The following is an 18608-nucleotide window of genomic DNA, read 5'->3' on the forward strand; positions in this document are numbered from 1 at the left end:
CAAAATGCCTAACACAGGTTCAGATCTAAGAGGCCAAAGCAAGACTAGTTTACTTTTGTTATGGGAAATTGTAAATGATGTAAGAAATACAAAAGAACAAGTACAATTTCGTTATATAACAGAGGCAGAATGATGGCAAGTAAGGTTGGTTTCAGAATAGGTGCAAGACTGGTAACTGGCTGCAAAATCTATAGTGAAAACAGGCAAGAAAAAGGGAGGAAACCCCAAATGCACAAGGCAAAATTCGGCCAACGCAGGTGCTGCACAGCTAGTCTGGCTCTCAGCGCAGGTAGCCCCTTCGGGACCTGCGTTGCAAAGCAGGTAGCCTGTGTACTACCTGCTTTGGAAAACGAAAGTTGCGTTTTCTCAGTTTCCGGGTCACAATTTTCTAAAAAATTCACAGTTTTTGCTCAAATCAGAAGCTATTAGTCAAGCACACACTAAGGGATGACAAGGAAGATGAAAAGCTATCACTAAGAGCTTACAAGGATCCTTGTAGATCAGCTCTTCAAATCATGAACATGCTCAGAAATGAGCTAAAGTAGCTACCCTCTACTTCGCTTTTGATATAGTCAAAAGCTTTTCGATTTGGTACTCTTTTGTTCAGGAAATGAATAGCAAAATACTACAAACAATCAAACAGATACGATCCCCATCGGAGTCGCCAGTTTGTTGTAGGGAAAAGTATCCGATTCGGATGACCCTATCCCACTCTAAGGGTGATAGTACCTCAGCAACAACTGTAAAGAAAACTACTTAAGGTTTACTTCTTTATCAAAGCAAGAGAGAATGAAGAAATGCACTAACCGTTGTCTTGCGCTTAATGTCGAATCCAAACTCTTCTCTTTGCTTGCTTGCTCCCAGCTCCTTGCTCCTTTGCTGGCCCAGCTACAATGAGATCCTGCAAAATAACAAAGAAGGAAACTACAAGAAGCATGCAATCATAACTGATTCAAGGATTAGCATAAATCAAATATACAATTATCACAATACATCATTGAAACAAGTGCATATAGAAGAACCTCAATAGCTTTTGTTAATGGAAGAAGTAAAGTTCTGAGAGTGTTACAACCATTGAAGGCCCTAATCCAGCAACACCTCCCAGCAGAAAGAATTTCTCCTCTTCACCTCCTTCAAGCAATCACCCAATAGATTTATAGTGAAACCAACAGCATATCATTACTTTGCACAAAATTCCAGCCTCTTGAGCTCGTAGGAGAGAGCTCAATATATAGATGAATTGAGAAAGGATGAGTCAGCTTGCAACTGATGTGTAGCTGCCTTGTGTCCTCTCTCTCTTCAGTTGATCTTCAGTTCTTGAGTCCACTTGGAGAACCTTGCTTCCACTTGGAGAAACAGAGCCTCTGACTCATCACAAGGCGAAATCCCTGATCCAAGTGTCATTTTTGGAAGATTCCAGAGCAATGACTCAGTGTGCCACTTGTCCCATCTCGCTCAGCGCAGGTGGCCTTTGTTCTACCTGCTTTGCAACGCAGGTACACCATGGAGGAGTTGAGTTTCAGCGCAGAAGCCTAGTGGAGCACCTGCTTTGATTTCAGGATTGCTTGTTTTTGAGTGTTTTCAGGTGGAGAACTGATCTGAGAGCTGTTGGTTTGCTGACCTTGTTCCTCTAGGGGTAGGAACATCATGTTTAGGGACTTTGGATCCCTTGGATTATTGACAATTCATGCCTGATGCTGCAAGGCACAAAATTGTCTATAACAATGGCTCAGCCTCGGTTCTCTCAAGGACATCTATCTGGGCCTGCTCAACCGGGCACTCAAATGATTGTTGCTTCTCAAGCTCCACCCGGTTTTTAGCCCCAGTCTGGGCTCCAGACCCAATCTAGTCCTAAAATTCAGGTTGGATCCCAATCTCAACTTGCTTATCAAATGCAGCCTGGCTCCCAGGCTCAGTTTGGAGCCCAACCACCTTATGGTTTTCAGCAATCCCAAGGGCAAACCCAATTTGCCCCGTACCAAAATTATCAACAACTGCAGGTGAATCCTTACCAGAATTTCCAGCAACCATATGTTGCTCCTGTAGGCCAAGTTGGTAATCAGTGGAATGCTGGGGGGTAGATCTAGGGTCAACCGTCTAGTTACAGCTATAACCCCTATGGACAAAACCCTTCTGGGCCAAATCCATCCAGACAAAATCAGTGGGGGCAATAAGCAGCTGGGTGGAACTCTGGTGCTACTTCCTACCTGTGGCCTCAAATGTCCTTTAACCCTCAATTATCCTTTTTAGCAACGTTGGAGTTACCAGATGTGTCCAAACTGACAAATGATCCTATTCTTCATAATACGTATTGGCCACCGATTCCAACTAAGATTCCCGGTGATTATCCCAAGTTTGATGGTAAAGCTGGAGAAGATCCCCAAGCCCACATCATGACTTATCATCTATGGTGTTCATCAAACCTATGGCTTGACGATTCAATCCGGCTCTGCCTTTTTCAACGGACCCTCACTAGCTCTGCTGCTAAATGGTATATTGAGTTAGCTCGTAGATCTTTTCAGGACTTTAACTCGTTGGCTATGGCATTTTTAACTCATTTTCAATTGCCGATTCGATATGAGAAAAGCACACATCTCATGACATCCTTAAAACAAACAATGGCCATGCATATCTCTGATCATATCCATGAATGGAGATGGCAACATCGTTTGATTAAGTTTTGGATTCCCGATCAGCTTCTCACCGACTGGTTCACAACCTCATTTGCCGGTCTGATAGCCCAGGACATTGCTATGGGGGCATGTGTAACTGAAGAGTAGGCTATTGCGTGTGATTAGTACCTTGACTTGGTTTACTCCCAGTCTGGTACACTATATGATTATTTGCCTGATGTCCGGAGGCCCGAAACTTCCAAAGCCCCGCCAACACCATCTGTTGATGGCGTCATTGGTTCTATTAATACTTCCTCTAAGAAATCCCGCGAACCCTGGGAAGCAAAAGTCGAATGCTTCGAATGAGAAAACTTCTTAGGCTATATCCAATTCTAATAAAACTTCCAAGGTTAATGTCATCCAGTCCACCACGACAGATAAAGCCTAATCAACCGAAAAAGAAGGGAAAAGGAAAGAACAAGGCTGATCAACCGAAAAAGAAGGGAAAAGGAAAGAACAAGGCTGATCAACCGAAGCAGGATTCCCCTAAACCTCCACTCGAGGAAGGTGCCAAATGCAAGCCTAAGTATCCTTTCCTTATCTGTGATGAGGATCACTATACCAAATACTACCCTAGGCGGTCTGAAGTTAGTCGTTTGTTGAAAGGTGCCCCTGGGACTCCTGCTGTACTCAAAGAGCCTTTTCCCTCGCACCAAACTCAAATGGTGGCTGATCCATCTCAATCCTCTTCTCGCTTTGGTTCTGAGGTATTTATGGCTGGGACAATTACCATCCACATTAGTACTCAGGAAAAAGAGTATCCATCACTTGCCGGGAAGGAGCCTGAGGTCCCCTCTAGTGCTCCTCCATCCAGTTTTGGTCCCCTTCATATTGAGCGACCTAGTACTAAAGCAGTCATCCGACCTCCTCCTAAAGGTGTGCTCTGGAAATATTCATACAAACCCAATGCTCATGCTACTCAGCACTATAGCATCATTGAGGACTTAGCTCAGGCTCCGTCAGCTATGTCTGCATTGGACTTTCTCCAGAGCTGACCCTCTCAGAGGAAGTCCTTGCTATTAGCCATCAGTGGCATTGACCCAACCAATTCGGATTTGATCACTTTTGACCTAGACAGTCATATACCAAGACTGCCTCATCAAATTTCCTTCCTTATCCAGGTCATCATCAATTCTAAAATGATTCATCGTACCGTAATTGATGAAGGCGCTTCTACTTGCATAATGTCTGTTGGTTGTTGGAAGGCTATTGGTTCTCCAAATCTGAGCCAGTCTCCTACGACCTAGGAAGCCTTTGATGGGAGAGAGTCTCGTCCTTATGGTATACTCCAACGTTTGCCTATTACTCTGGAAGGGAAGATGGTCGAAGTGGAGGTTGAAGTTGTTGATGCCAATTTAACATACAACTTCCTTTTAGGACGAAGATGGACATATGCCATGCGAGCCGTGGCTTCATCTCTATTTCGTGTCATTCGTTTTCCTCATTAGGGGAAGATCGTCACAGTAGACCAGTTTTCCTGCTTCGCCTCCTCCTCCTCTGATGGCAACGTGCCTTTTGTGGAGCATGCCTTCGTTCCATGTGAGAGTGTGGGTGTTGGGCTCTTTAAAGATCCTACCCTTGTGGGTATTTTTTCGCTCAAACCTCCCAACATCGCTCCCATTAATATGATTTTTGTTTGCTTTGATCCTCGGGTTCTTCCCCCCGCTGATTAGATAGAATCCTGGGGTGATGAGATGCCATTGAGTCCTGCCTAGCTCAGCTACATCGAAATTGTTTCTGATCGGCTCCCTCCTCTGAATTTGCTCCTTCGAGCAGAGCTCTTGACTCGTCCGTGTAATCCCCTTGTCTTGGAGATGACGCTTCTTCAGACCCTTTAAAGGAAATTTTTCCTTCTGATGAAGTGATTATTGAGACCATGTCTTTCGAGGAACCCCCTTGGTCTAATCATCACCATCGTTCCTCGTTTCTCCCTACCCATCGGGAAATGCTTACTTGTCTCGAGCGGTTTTCTCCTTGTCTCCCATCTCAACCCCTTCAGACACCAATCCAAGTTCATCAAGTGTCTTTTGAAGGCCATATGGGAAACATTACGCAAACTTAGCCAATCGACATCTCTGTTAAACTAGGGATTGTCAAGAACATCCATGTTGGAGTAACTTATACTCCGGAGGAGATTAAGCTTTATACTAATCTTTTTCGCGAATTTTGTGATGTGTTTGCTTGGTCTTACGAAGAGATGCCCAACATCGGTCCTAGCATCGTGGTGCATGAGATACCTACATATCCGGGTGCTAAACCTATTCGGTAGCATCTATGCCCCACGTACTGTTGTTGGGAAAAGTATCCAATACGGAATGACCCTATCCCACTCTAAGGGTGATAGTTCCTTAGCAACAATCAAAGAAAAGCTATCTAAGATTACTTCTTTATGAGATGTAAAAGAGGGGAGAAAGAGATCCACTAACCGATGTCTTTCGCTAATGGTTGATCCAATCTTCTCCCCTTGCTGCTTGCCCCCAGCTCCTTGCTCTTTCACTGGCCTAGCTACACCAAGATCTTGCAAAATGGCAAGATAGGGAAACTACAAGAAGCATACATTCATAATTGATTCAAGGATTAGAATAAATCAAATACACAAGTATAACAATACACCATTGAGACACATGCGTATAGAAGAACCTCAAATGCTTTATTAATGGAAGAAGTAAGGTTCAGGAAGTGATACAACCATAAGAGGCCCAATCCAGCATCACCTTCCCAGCAGAAAGAAATCTCCTCTTCACCTCCTTCAAAGCAAATCACCCAATAGTTCTAAACTCAAACCAACAACAATTCTTTACATTCACAAGATTCCAGCCCCTGGATCTCATGGGAGAGAGATCCATATATAGGAGTTTGGAGAGAGGATGAGTCAGCCTGAGATGTGACTAGTGTCCTCTGCCACTCCAGTTCTTCTTCAGTTCTTGAGTCCACTTGGAGGTTCTTGCTTCCACTTGGAGATCTAGAACCTCTTACTCATCACCAGTCGAATTCCTTGATCCAAGTGTCATTTTGGAAGCTTCCTGGGCATTGACTCATTGAGGAATGAGACTTCCACATGTCAAAACTCGCTCAGCGCAGGTAGCCTTTGTTGGAGTTGACATTCAACACAGGTGTGTTACACTAAAAAATGTCACCTTGACTACTTACAGTTAGTATGGCTCCAATCAACAAGTCATGCTACCCTCTTAGGCAAGTCTCATGCCTCTGTTATCCATCTCAAACTCAAAGAAGAGAGAAAGTCTTGTAAAAATCATGTTTATCTCTGGGGTCGCAGGTTCTCTCTAGCCTTACCTGCGGGGACGCTGACCATGTTCACAAAATCTGCGTCCATGGACGCTCTGTATGTTAAAGGACAGGTGCGTCCCTCTGTAAAAGGCAAAATGCGCGAGTTTTATCTTGAAAAAGTTACTTGTGGTTACTTCTAGAACATTCTAGAGGTCGGTTTGATGAAATGGATGCGCCTCCAGTTGGTTCATGTATCTCTATTAAGGGGGAACTTATCCCATCAATAAGGGAGCTATCCCACCCATAGAGGGGGATGATCCCATTGATAGTGGACCTGAATAACCTCTTTACAGCACTATAAATGAAGGCATTGAGCCAGAAGGAGAGGAGGTTGGAGCTATACATTTTCTTTGGGTAAATGCTGCAGGATTTAGGTCTTCCATTAGAGCCTTTGTGAGGAGAGATTGTCTTCACTTGATTCTACTTGGGAGAGGGTGAGCTTTGTCAAAGTAGAGGAAAACCCTTGATGGACCCTGGGAGGAACTTGCACAACACCAAGGCCAGGTTGTAAGAGTTTCTTTGTTTCGTTATTAATACAAACTGGTTTATTTTTCTCAATAGCTTGTGTTAATGAGTTATTTCATGTGTTCCTTGGTCTGCATGTTGAATATATGTTTTATTATATGAAATGCAAGTGCTTGGTAATTGTTTGATTGTTTGTGGTTGCAGGAATTGACTTGAAGGAGGAGCTCATCCGGATCGTCAAGAACGGACTTCAACAACAGCGTTTTGGAATAAGGTAAGCCTAAACACTTGTAGTTTTCATGTTGTAAAAGGTGTATTTAGAGAAAGATCACTCCATTTTGTCTTGTTTGTCATTAGAATGTCTTAGACTTCTAGGAAGGTCAGTCGTGTCCGCACCCTTGACAGATTCCGTGTGACAAATTGGCGACTCCGCTGGGGAATCCATTAATGAGAGAGTCTTTTCCTTTATATGAACTTTGCTTTGAGAAAATCATTTTTATTTTCTGGTTTTTGACTGTGAGAATTAGTATTTGGGTGGCTTAGCTGTAGCTTTAGTTGGCTTTAGTTTTTCTTCCTTTTTCCAGAAAGACGCAGTCTCTGTGTGCTGCACAGTGCGTCCTTGGACGCGCTGTTGTCGACTGCACAGTGCGGGGCCGCACCTGTGACAACTGCTGGCCTGCGTCTTCCTGTAAAAGTTAAGAAAATTCCATTTTTGCCTTAAATTACTTTTAGATTTTGTTTTTTCTTAGTGTTTTCTGCCCAGATCCTTTAGTACCCTGTCAAGAATTCTCACCTGAACTCGTTTTGTGAGCTTTGAGTGTTTTAGTGGTTTTCAACGAAGTTTAGACCTAGGGTTTGATTTTTGGTAAGGCTTTGTAGTGACTTTGAGCTTAGAAAGTTGTCCAGCCTTAGATATCTCTGGTTAGTCAACCTTCTTAGAAGTTGAGCCTGCCGTAAAGTCTCCTTGTTTGAGCAACTTGTCATTTGAGTTGTTTTGGGTCAAATTTCGAATTGCTTGTTTTTAAAGTATTGATTTCCATTTTCAAAAAGGACAAAAAGATTAGAATTTTGTTTTGACTAGTTTTTGGTTCTGCAATAAGCTAGTCCTTGATTTGATTGTGATCAAGTAAAACACCTTAGAAATAATCATTGTTAGTTTTGGCCTCGTTAAGATTGCTTAGAGTAAATTTGCCTTTAGTTTGCTTATGAGTGCATTTTCATAGATTTTAAGAGTTGTTAAGATTGATTTTTGGTTATATTAGATTTATTTGCTTTATTAAAAGAAAAATACAAAAACATCTTCTTAAAAGTCTTGTTTCAAGTAGCTTTTTGTTTTCAAAAGAAGAAAAGAGTTTTTTCGTGCATGTAAAGAGAAGTTATGTTTTTATGCTTGGAAAAGAAAAACGAATTGTTTCTTTGATTGTCTTCAATTAAGAAGTTGCTTTTATAAGGATTGCATTCTCTCAACTTTTTAGTTAAGCAATTCATCGAAAAAGTAAAGTAGTGGATAAATCATTTTAGGTGCATTTTGTAGTGGTTTCGAGTCGAGTCAACACACCACTAGTTTCACTTCCATCACCTTTTGACTTAAGAAACAACCTTAAAAGTAACGCTTAAATTAAAATCAATCTAGTAATCTTTATTTTTCTAGGGCTCTGAAGCACCAACATAGCTTAGGCTAGGGTCTTGGAGTAGGTGAGTACTTAACTCTCCAAGACTACAAAACCAAACAGATAGTCTATCTTGAGTAGAACAAATCCAATTGTTTCAGTTACATTCTGGGAAAGCTCCTCTTAAAGGAGAAACACGAGCTCGTGTCCGAACCAGTGAGGGGATCATTCCTCCCTCGTTGGGAACGACGCCAGGCAGTACGTATTACAAACGGTAAACCTCGGATTAACCATTGTCGAGGAGCCAGGGGTCACTTATCGGTAAACCTTGGATTGTTGTCAAGGAGCCGGTAAGGGGATTGGAGCTTGCTACTCTGCCCTTGCGTGCTGTCGGAGTTTAGACTGTTCCCCCAGGTGTAATTGTTGTGATTGGTAACCTTAGTGGCCATAATATCTAGGATTCTACCCAAGGTGACGGTGGAGGGAAGGTCCCACTGTACCTGGAGCAGACGTCGGTTATACTCACTTGGATTTTCTGGGGGGTTCGCTTCACTTCGAGACGGTTAAAGTGGAGGAACTTGGTCCAGTCTATTCATTAAGCAGGTTGCCGGGGTAACTGTTCCACCCACTATTTCTGTACTGAATCCTGCGAGGTTGGGCCTAATCACCAACTAGCGCTTTTGGTCCGGAAGACTACTGTTTGTGTGTGGTTTGACGCTCTAGATTATTTAGGCGTGTGCTTCAAATTTGATTGGTTCTTTAGAAGACTTTAGGTGGTTTGATTTGAAATTTTTTACTTTGATTTCGTGTGTTGTAGTTAAAATCTTTAATTGTGGCGGAATTACCGAGACAGTCCCGTAGACTTCGGGGCAAGTCTCCTGAGATTGTTACCGGGATAGATTTGTTAAGAAAACTCCGTAAATCGCGGGGTGAATCTCCTGAAAACATTCCGGGTCATTTAGAAGGGTTAAAGGTCCTTGTAACTCCTCCTAGTGGCAGTAGAGTAGGTTCACCTGAAGAAGGAGAATCTTCTTTGGTAGTCCATCCAGATTACCAAAGATTAGAAACAGGTTACAATCCCGAAGCTGTTACAGTTTCCGAGCTTGCTGGTAGTTTTTCATCTGCCAGTGAAACAGGCGAAGAACCTGAAATTTCAGAACCTGTTACTCCAACTCCTAGTGTTCCTGATTCACCAAGAATAGAAAGAATTATCACCGAAAATCTTCCTGTTGGATTAATTGCTATAGAAGAACTTGTTCCAGAGGAAGAAATAGGCGTTTCTGATTCTGAAGATCTAATTACCCTTGATCTAAGGGAGCGTGAATCCATCTTTTACAGTCCTCCTAGAAGTGAATCTTGGTACCTTGCATTAACCAATTTTTTAGACAACTCAGTAGGTTTTTCTACACCTCGTACTCCGGTTCCACCTAGAGGAATTCATTCTCCTGTAAATATGTCTGGTCAGTCGTCTGTGTTTTCGCAAAGTCCTGAATCATTTTTACATGGCGGTCCTTCTGTTCCTACTGGGTATCAGTCACTTTCTGGTACCTTTGCGGGAGCATCTCCTCAACCTGTTGATCATGGGTTATTAGTTGGAAACAGTGGTAATGTACCATTGAGTATAGGTGAAGTTTATATGATGTCAGGTTCAACTCCCATTAACCAACCTCAAGGTGGCCAATTACCGCCTGGGGGGCAACCTTCGTTAATGCCTGGGGGGCAACCTCAAGGTACTTCATTTGTGACTGGGGGGCAACCTCAAGGGTATCAACCCCAAGGGTATCAACCCCAGCCTCAATATGTACCCCAAAGTCAACCTCAGTATCAGTATCAACCTCAAGGATGGCAACCTCAAGGATGGCAACCCCAAGGGTATCAACCCCAAGGGTATCAACCTCAAGGATACCAACCTCAAGGTCAAGGTCAACCCCAGTATTCGTATTTACCTCAAGGTTATCAACCTACGGGTCAATACCCTGGTCAAGGTTATCAACCACCTCAAGGGCAATCATATGGGACTACACCTTACAGTTATCAACCCTATCCTCAATACGGCTATGGATCTCAGTATCCTCAACCTGTTACGAGTCAATACCCTGGAATGTTAACATGGGATCCGTCACAGGGTCAACAGATGTCGCAACCAAGTATACAGTCGGTACCTCAAGCAGGACAACCTGCAGTTCCTGGTCCACCCCAGCAACCGCAACCTGTCCAGTCAAGTGTTCAGACCCCTGTAACTTCTGTAGTTACTCAGCCGCCAATTGCACCGAGTACTCCACCTCACACGGCTGCAGCAACTACCGCTTCATCTACCATGCTTACATCTGGAGTATCGGCAGCTCCGGTTTCTACTGTCCCTGTAACCGTTCCTCAGACATCTGTACCGTTGTCTGGACCCACGGTTCAAACCACAGTCCAGATGCCTGCAGGTCAACCTGGTACAAGTACGGTTGTTACTACTCAACCTCAATTTGTTCAACCTCCGTACCAGGGACAGTATCAACCTGGGCAAGCTGCCCAACAACCGGTTTACCAGTATCAACCGTATCCTGGGTACAATTATCAACCACCTCAACAACCCCAGTACGGTCCGGTTAATCCTGGTTTTCCAGGAGGATATAATATCCCCAATGCGAATCCTGTTCCTAGTTATCCTGGATATCCTCCTCCTGGGGCTGGTATTGTGACTCAGAGTTTCAGAGATCCTAACCGGCAGTTACCATTTATTGCGACTTTAGATTTACCCGACTTGACGCGCCTAACGAACGATCCAATTCAATATCTTCCGTTCTGGCCGCCAATGCCAAATAAGTTGCCCAGCGATATACCCAAGTTCGAAGGTAAGTCTGGAGAGGATCCGTCTAATCACGTGATGACTTACCACCTCTGGTGTGCATCAAATTCCATCTCAGATGATTCTATCCGCTTACGTCTTTTCCAGCGTACACTCATTGGTCTCGCAGCCAAGTGGTACATTGAGTTGCCACGGGCTTCTTTTTACAACTTTAGCCAGTTAGCTACTTCATTCTTAACTCATTTTCAGTTACCAGTCAGATACGATAATGGTACGGAATTATTAACTTCGCTAAAACAATCGACATCCACGTACATTTCTGATCACATCCATGAGTGGAGACGTCGAAGGAGATTAGTGAAAGTTTTTATCCCGGACCAAATTTTAGCTGAATGGTTTGTAAAATCATTATTACCAAGAATTACTGAAGATGTAGCTAAGGCCGGCGTAGTTACTGAGGAGCAAGTCATTGCTCAGGCACAATACCTTGACTTAGTTTACACTCAGTCGGGTACGTTACACGAGAAAATTCCGGATCTTCCAAAGTCAAACCAAATCGCTGCTGCTCCTTCGGGATCTCATGCCGCTGATGGTATGATCGGTATCGTGACTACGAAGAGTAAGAAGAAGTCTTCCAAGACCTCCAATACTCCAATTATCACTTTGCCTGATTCTCCGACAGGAGAGTCTTCTCCTCCTGAACTTACCGCCGACATTCACGCTGTAGAGTCATCTACGGCCAAATCCAAAAACGGTGGAAAGAAGAAAGGAAAGAAGAAGGCTAAAGCAGACAAGGCTCCAAAGGAGAAAACGGAAAAGTCGGAAACCAATGACGAAAAGCGCAAACCTCGTTATCCTTGTCTCATTTGTGAAGAAGATCATTTTACGAGAGACTGCCCTCATCGGGCCGAGGTAGTGAAAATAGTTAAAGGTTCTCCGACTCCTGCTGTGTTAAAGAATCCATTCCCCGAGCAGGAAAATAAGATGATAGGTTCTTCTTCGAATGCCAGTGAAGAACCCATTTTGATGATGTCTCATGTCAGGATTGCGACTCGATCGCAAGATTATGGTAGTAAGGCTCCTGTTGATGGTAAAGAAGCAGAATCTTCTAACTCTAACCCATCAACCTCAGCTCCTGGTTCCGATCCACTACAGATCGAAAAACCTAACCCAGACTTAGTGATTAAGCCGCCCGCCAAGGGTGTACTTCGAAGGTCTGCTTTCAATCCACATGCGAGAGCAGCCCAGAATTACAACATTGTTGAAGACTTAGCTGTTTCACCTTCAGCAATGTCGGCACTCGAAGTGCTGCAATCATGTCCAGCGCAACGAAAATTGCTTTTGTCGGCTATTGGAGCTGTCGATGTTCAGGACCCGAACCTAATGATCTTTGATCTAGAAAGTAGTACACCGCGTCTCCCCCATCAAATGGCTTTCCAAATTCCAGTGATAGTCAAAAACAGGCCTATTCATCGGACTGTGATTGATGAGGGAGCTTCTACGTGTATTATGTCGATTCAATGTTGGAGATCGCTTGGTTCTCCTTCGTTGAACCAATCCCCCACCATCCTTAAGGCCTTTGATGGCCGTGGGTTCCGTCCGTTTGGTATTCTACAAGAATTGCCTATAGGGGTCGAAGGTAAAACCGTTAGTCTGGATGTGGAAGTGGTTGATGCCCCTCTAGACTACAACCTTCTTTTGGGTCGAAGTTGGTCATATGCTATGACAGCGGTCGTTTCATCGGTCTTCAGAGTCATTAAGTTTCCACATAACGGTAAGATCGTGACTATTGATCAGCTGACATACTTTTCATCCGACCCAACCTCTTTAGAAACTATCCAGCATGTTGGTAAAACGACAATCCCTTATAGGGACATTGGTGTAGGTTTAGTTAAGGATTCCGGTTTACTGGGAACTTTTCCTCTCCCTCCACTCAATGCAGACCCTTCGTTCGCAACAATTCATATGATCACGTCAGAAAACATTATTTATGATGATCCTTGGTATGTTCCCTCTGACTCTGAGCTAGACTCACTCGGTGATGTTATGCCGTTGAGTCCGTATGAGATTGCTTATGAAGCTCTTATGTCTTTTACCGACTTTCATTCAACCGACCAAATGAATGTGGTCAGTGAAGAGTCACTTTTCACCTCACCCTTAGAACGGATAACGTTTCCCGAAGAAGTGTCATCTGACGAACAACTTCGCGAAATCCTAAGTGTAGATGATCTACCATGGGACGATCTCCATCACAGATCTTCGTTTTTACCTAAGGATGATGCTTTGAAAATGATTTTTCATCTATCTTTACCGCTGAATATGTCAAAGACGCTCAGGATCCAACGAAACATTCTGATTCAGAGCTGAATTTAGGGAATATTTCTCGTACTATTCCCATTGATATTTCAGTGAAGCCCGGAATCAAGGAGAACATTCATATAGGTGCCGCATGTACTGACGAAGAAATTGAAACTTACAAGGCCCTATTCCAAGAATTCCGCGACGTGTTTGCCTGGTCCTACGAAGAAATGCCAGGAATCGATCCTGCCATTGTTGTTCATGAAATCAAAACCTACCCGGATGCTAAACCCATTCGGCAACGGTTGCGTCAGATTCACCCTCGAAAAGCAGCTGCAATCAAAGCCGAAGTCGAAAAGCTGTTGAAAGCAGGTTTCATTTATCCGATCCCGTTAACGGATTGGGTATCGAATATTGTTCCCGTCAATAAAAAACAAGGAACAATAAGAATCTGTATCGATTATAGGGATATCAATCGAGCTTGTCCAAAAGACAACTATCCTACGCCTTATATCGATCAAATTATTGATGATTGTGCCGGAAGTGAGATGTTTTCCTTCATGGATGGTTTCTCAGGGTATAATCAAATCAATATTCTACCTGCCGATCAACCAAAAACGGCATTCATTTGTCCATGGGGGACATTTGCTTATTGCAAATTACCTTTTGGCCTTAAGAATGCCGGTGCTACTTTTCAACGGGCCATGTCTTATGCATTTCATGACATCAAGCACATTGTGCAACCCTATCTCGATGATTTGCCTGCTCATTCTTTACACCGAGCTGATCACCTTGTCCATTTACGAGCAATCTTTATGAGGTGTAGGCATTATCGAATTCGGTTGAATCCCCACAAGTGTGTTTTCTGTATAGAAACAGGTCGATTGCTGGGATTTGTTGTTTCCAAAACCGGCATTCGCGTCGATCCCTCGAAAGTCGAGGCTATCATCCAATTGCCTCCTCCTTCGAGTTTGCGCCAACTCCAAAGTTTGCAAGGGAAAGCAAACTTTTTACGCCGATTCATCCCTAACTACGCCGAGGTCACTAAAGGTTTTACACGGTTGTTGAAACAGAACGTACAATTCTTTTGGGACGAGATTGCTCAACAATCTTTTGATGCACTGAAACACGCGTTGACCCATGCACCGTTATTGCATCCTCCCAACTACAACCAGGACTACTTCTTATACCTCGCAGCTTCGCATTCCACCATTGGAATGGTGTTAGTTCAAGAAGATGAATTCAAGGCAGAGCATGTGATATATTACCTTAGCAGAACCTTAAATCCAACTGAGTTAAAATATTCGCATGTGGAGAAATTGGCCCTGGCAGCCGTTCAAGCTGTCCAGCGTTTTCGTCACTACATTCTTCTCCGCAAAACTACTGTTATTTCGGATTGCAACCCTATGATTTATATCTTGACAAAACAACTGCTAGGGGGCAAGTACTCTAAATGGATCGTCATCCTGCAAGAGTTCGACTTGGAGTTTGAGAAGTCCAAGTCTAAGAAATCTTTAGTCTTCGCGGAATTGATGTGTGATTTCCCGAGTGCTGACACAGAGACTGTGGCAGAGGAGTCCATTGCGGACGAATCTTTGTTTCTTATTAGCACTGTAGATCCGTGGTATGGGGATATAATCATCTATCTCCAAACCCAAACCTTTCGGCCTGAAACTTCCAAGGAAAACCGTCGAAAAATTCGGTTTCAATCCCAGCAATACAGAATTATTGGAGATACACTTTATCGCCTGGGGGCAGACTTAGTTTTTCGACGTTGTTTAACTCACGATGAGGCTGAGAGAGTTTTGAATGATTGTCACTCTGGAGCATGTGGCGGTCATATGTCTGGGTATGCCACAGCTCAGAAGGTGTTGCGCGCTGGCTATTTCTGGCCGTCTATGTTTAAAGATTGTATCCTTGCCGTCAGAAAATGCCACAACTGTCAAGTGTTTGATCGCAAGATGCGCGCTCCACCTGCTCCTCTCCACCCTATAATTGCCGCTGGTCCATTCGCCAAATGGGGCATTGACTTTATTACTTGTAACCCTCACTCGGCCGGGGGGCATGCGTATATCATCCTTGCGGTTGATTATTTTACTAAGTGGGCCGAGGCGATGCCTACATTCGACGCAAGCGGCAAGACAGCTGCACTTTTCGTATTCAATCATATCATAACTAGGTTTGGTGTCCCACAAGCAATCATTACGGACCATGGAAGCCATTTTCGAAATGTCATGATGACTGAACTTACAAGCCAGCTTGGTTTGCGCCACGATAGCTCTACACCTTATTATCCGCAAGCCAACGGTTTGGTTGAGTCAATCAACAAAGTTCTAGTCGTCATGATTCGACGGATCATTGGTATCCATCGAACGAATTGGCATAACATGTTATTTTCGGCACTATGGGCATATCGAACTTCAGTGAAAAATTCAACAGGTTTCACCCCTTTTCAGCTAGTTTATGGCTTAGAAGCTGTGTTACCTATTGAGTGCGAAATCCCATCACTTCAAATGGCTGTCGAATTACTTCCAGCTACTTCCGAAGAGGAGAAACGGTTGTTATACTTAGCTAAATTAGATGAGACTCGACGTGACGCTACTTTAGCTATCGAGACTCACGCGAAACGAATGAAAGCTCAGTACGATAAAAATGTAACCCCTCGAAGTTTTTCGGAAGGAGACCTAGTACTATTATATGATCAAGCAAACGATAAGCTAGGTGCTGGAAAATTCGTTCCCATGTGGCATGGGCCCTACATTGTAAAGCGAAAGCTAGCAAAAGGGGCTTATGAGTTAGTTGATTTTGATGGGGACTCTTTGGGCAAACCCAGAAATGGACTTTACCTAAAGAGGTATTATGCTTAAAATGGTGGATGGAGAAATTTTTAGATAGGTTAGATTTCCTTTCTAGCTAGCAAGTGTGTTAGTTTAGTCAGTGTGCTTAGCTTAGCAAGTGTGGTTTTTCGTCATTATTTTGGCTCATCTTGGTTTTACTCTTGATATTGTAGATGTCGACGCCTCTCCAAACATACATTGGATTTGCTGATGGTGCTTGTCGTAGTACACGGAATATCTCTTCCGCAGCTTGGGTTATCTATTCGCCCTCTGACGAGTTAGTTTCTATGCATGGGGTAAGCCTCGGTCAAACAACGAATAACATTGCAGAATACAGTGCAGTGGTTGAATTATTATCCGAATCTATTTCATTTGGAATTCGACGTTTGATAGTGAGGTTAGATTCTGAACTTGTTGTATTACAGCTTAATAGAGTTTATGCCATTAGAAATCCTGTGTTATTAAGGTTGTTTTTGAGAGTGCGTCTCTTGGAACGTGAATTTGATTACATTGAATATCAACATATTCCAAGGTCTTTGAATACATTAGCAGATGCAATTGCTTCTCAAGTGTTGGACAGACATTTATAATAATCATGCAAGTAAATTTAAAGACATTTCATCATACATGTTAAACAAGATAAGCCGATAATAGTGATATATAGATATAGATAGAAGTGTGTCCAAAAATATATACATCGTCTTCGATCATAGGTTTAACACACCTTATGATCGGCAAAATGATAGTGCAAAAAGTCAAAAATGTCACATGTGACTACAAAAGTGACTAGTCAATCACTGGTGGTGCTCTCTGTACGACACCACTGCGCGGGCTATCTTGCGCAGAAATCTCCTAAACGGTCCAGGGACTGCAACCACGAAGCGCTGAAGCCTCATTGGAATGTCATCCATAGTAGTCTCAGGTATATCTGCCGTGAGACGCTCTAGATCATGCTCCAAATCGGCTAGTACTTCTGCTGTCGCATCCTGTAAGGCCGGTACCGGTGCAGCTGGATGTCGTCTGTCGTAAGGCCGGAGATTGGCTGGACGCTGTGGTCCAACATCTGCATTTTTAAAATTTTACTGTTACGTTGAGACGATATATATGAAAAATAAAAAATACATAATTAGAAAACTTGTGAAAATGAAAGTACCTCTGTCATCCCATTGTTCTCCCTGTGGAAGAACCATGTCCGGATCACCTCTGAAATCCATTCCGGCATATGGAAAGTCTTGTATCACAAAAAGCTGGCCCTCTAGCCAGTCGAAGTAACTGTCAGAGAATCGAACCACTGCAGCACCCTCGTCAGGATGCCGGGCCATCACCGCAACCCATCGAACAAGCTTTGGCTCCCGAGGACCCAAGTCATCAACTGTGAGTTGCTGAGGGATCAGCATAGGAACTCTCTCCAAGGCAAAGCTCACGACTAGAGGCCCATATCCAAAAGTCTTTAGTCGTCCGTTCTTTGCCTTGGTTAGTTGGCTCTTCATATGAGCCGACACAGCTTCGCACCAGTTGAAGATGGTGCCTTGGTAACAGTCAACTGCCATCCGCATTTGGGATCCGGAAGCAATGTGCAAGGCGGCCGCGCCACAAATCCTAGTGACCGTAAATGCAATAACTCTAAGTTCCGCCAGAGCGATGTGCTTTATCTCCACGCCCTTTTTATGGCGAGTCCCTGGTCTGCACCACTCCTCGCGGAGATCATCAAGGGATTGGCCACCCGGCCTGGTCCCCGCAAGGTTGAGTTGCTCACCTCTGTTTGGCAAGCCAGTGAGAAAGTATACATCCGAGGGCTCTATCTCGAGCTGGTGCCCTCCAATGTAAAAGCATTGATCTTGAACGTTCCATCGCTCAACTAGCCATTCCAAAAATCTTACCTGGCCCCTCATGCCCGGTATGGTCCAATATTTGTACAATCCACATGTTCTTAAGGCATCCAGAGAGGGTTGGTGGTTAATCGCAGCTTCATCGTCTTCTACGTGCTCTCTCTCTCTCCAGTCTAACATGTTTTGGGCCCTGCACATCAAAAGAGTCAATTAGAAATTAATTTGAGAAAATTTGGTGGTTTTTTGAGAGAGTTAGGGTTTTGAAATGCGCCCTTTGCGGAAGACGCACCCCGGCTTTTTAGCACAGGGCGTCCGGACGCAGCTCGCCTGAAGGCGGACTGCGTCCCCAGACCTTTTTCCCGTGTGAGAAAAAGTCGGGGGACGCGGCTCACCCGAAGGGCACCTGCGTCCGCCGAGGGGCGCATTTTGAACCCAAAACCCCCCCAAAAAATGAAACAGAGACCAAAAACAAAAAACTAAACGGATAAAAATGAAGAGTGGGATGTGTAAAATACCTCGGTGAAGCGGCGTTCGATTCCGACGGTCAGATTTTCCGCAGCAACCACGGGAAGTTTCTTGTCAAAAGCTCCTTTTTCAACCTCAACAGTGAAACGGTAAAAATGACATGGTAAAAGGTCTTTTTATAGGTTTTTTGGATGAATTAGTTCATTTTTTACCATGAAAAGATGTTTTCAAATGTATTTTTGCCTATTTTAAACAGGTATGAGTAATGTGTCGCTTTTGTGCAGGACGAAGGGATTTCAAGGGAAATTGTAATTTTTCACAAACAAAATTTCAGAGTCATCTTTTAA

The sequence above is a fragment of the Pinus tabuliformis genome, chromosome 6 (assembly GCF_031772625.1).
Source record: "Pinus tabuliformis cultivar Carrire ecotype Pingquan chromosome 6, CPIR1, whole genome shotgun sequence".
Taxonomy (NCBI): Eukaryota; Viridiplantae; Streptophyta; class Pinopsida; order Pinales; family Pinaceae; genus Pinus; species Pinus tabuliformis.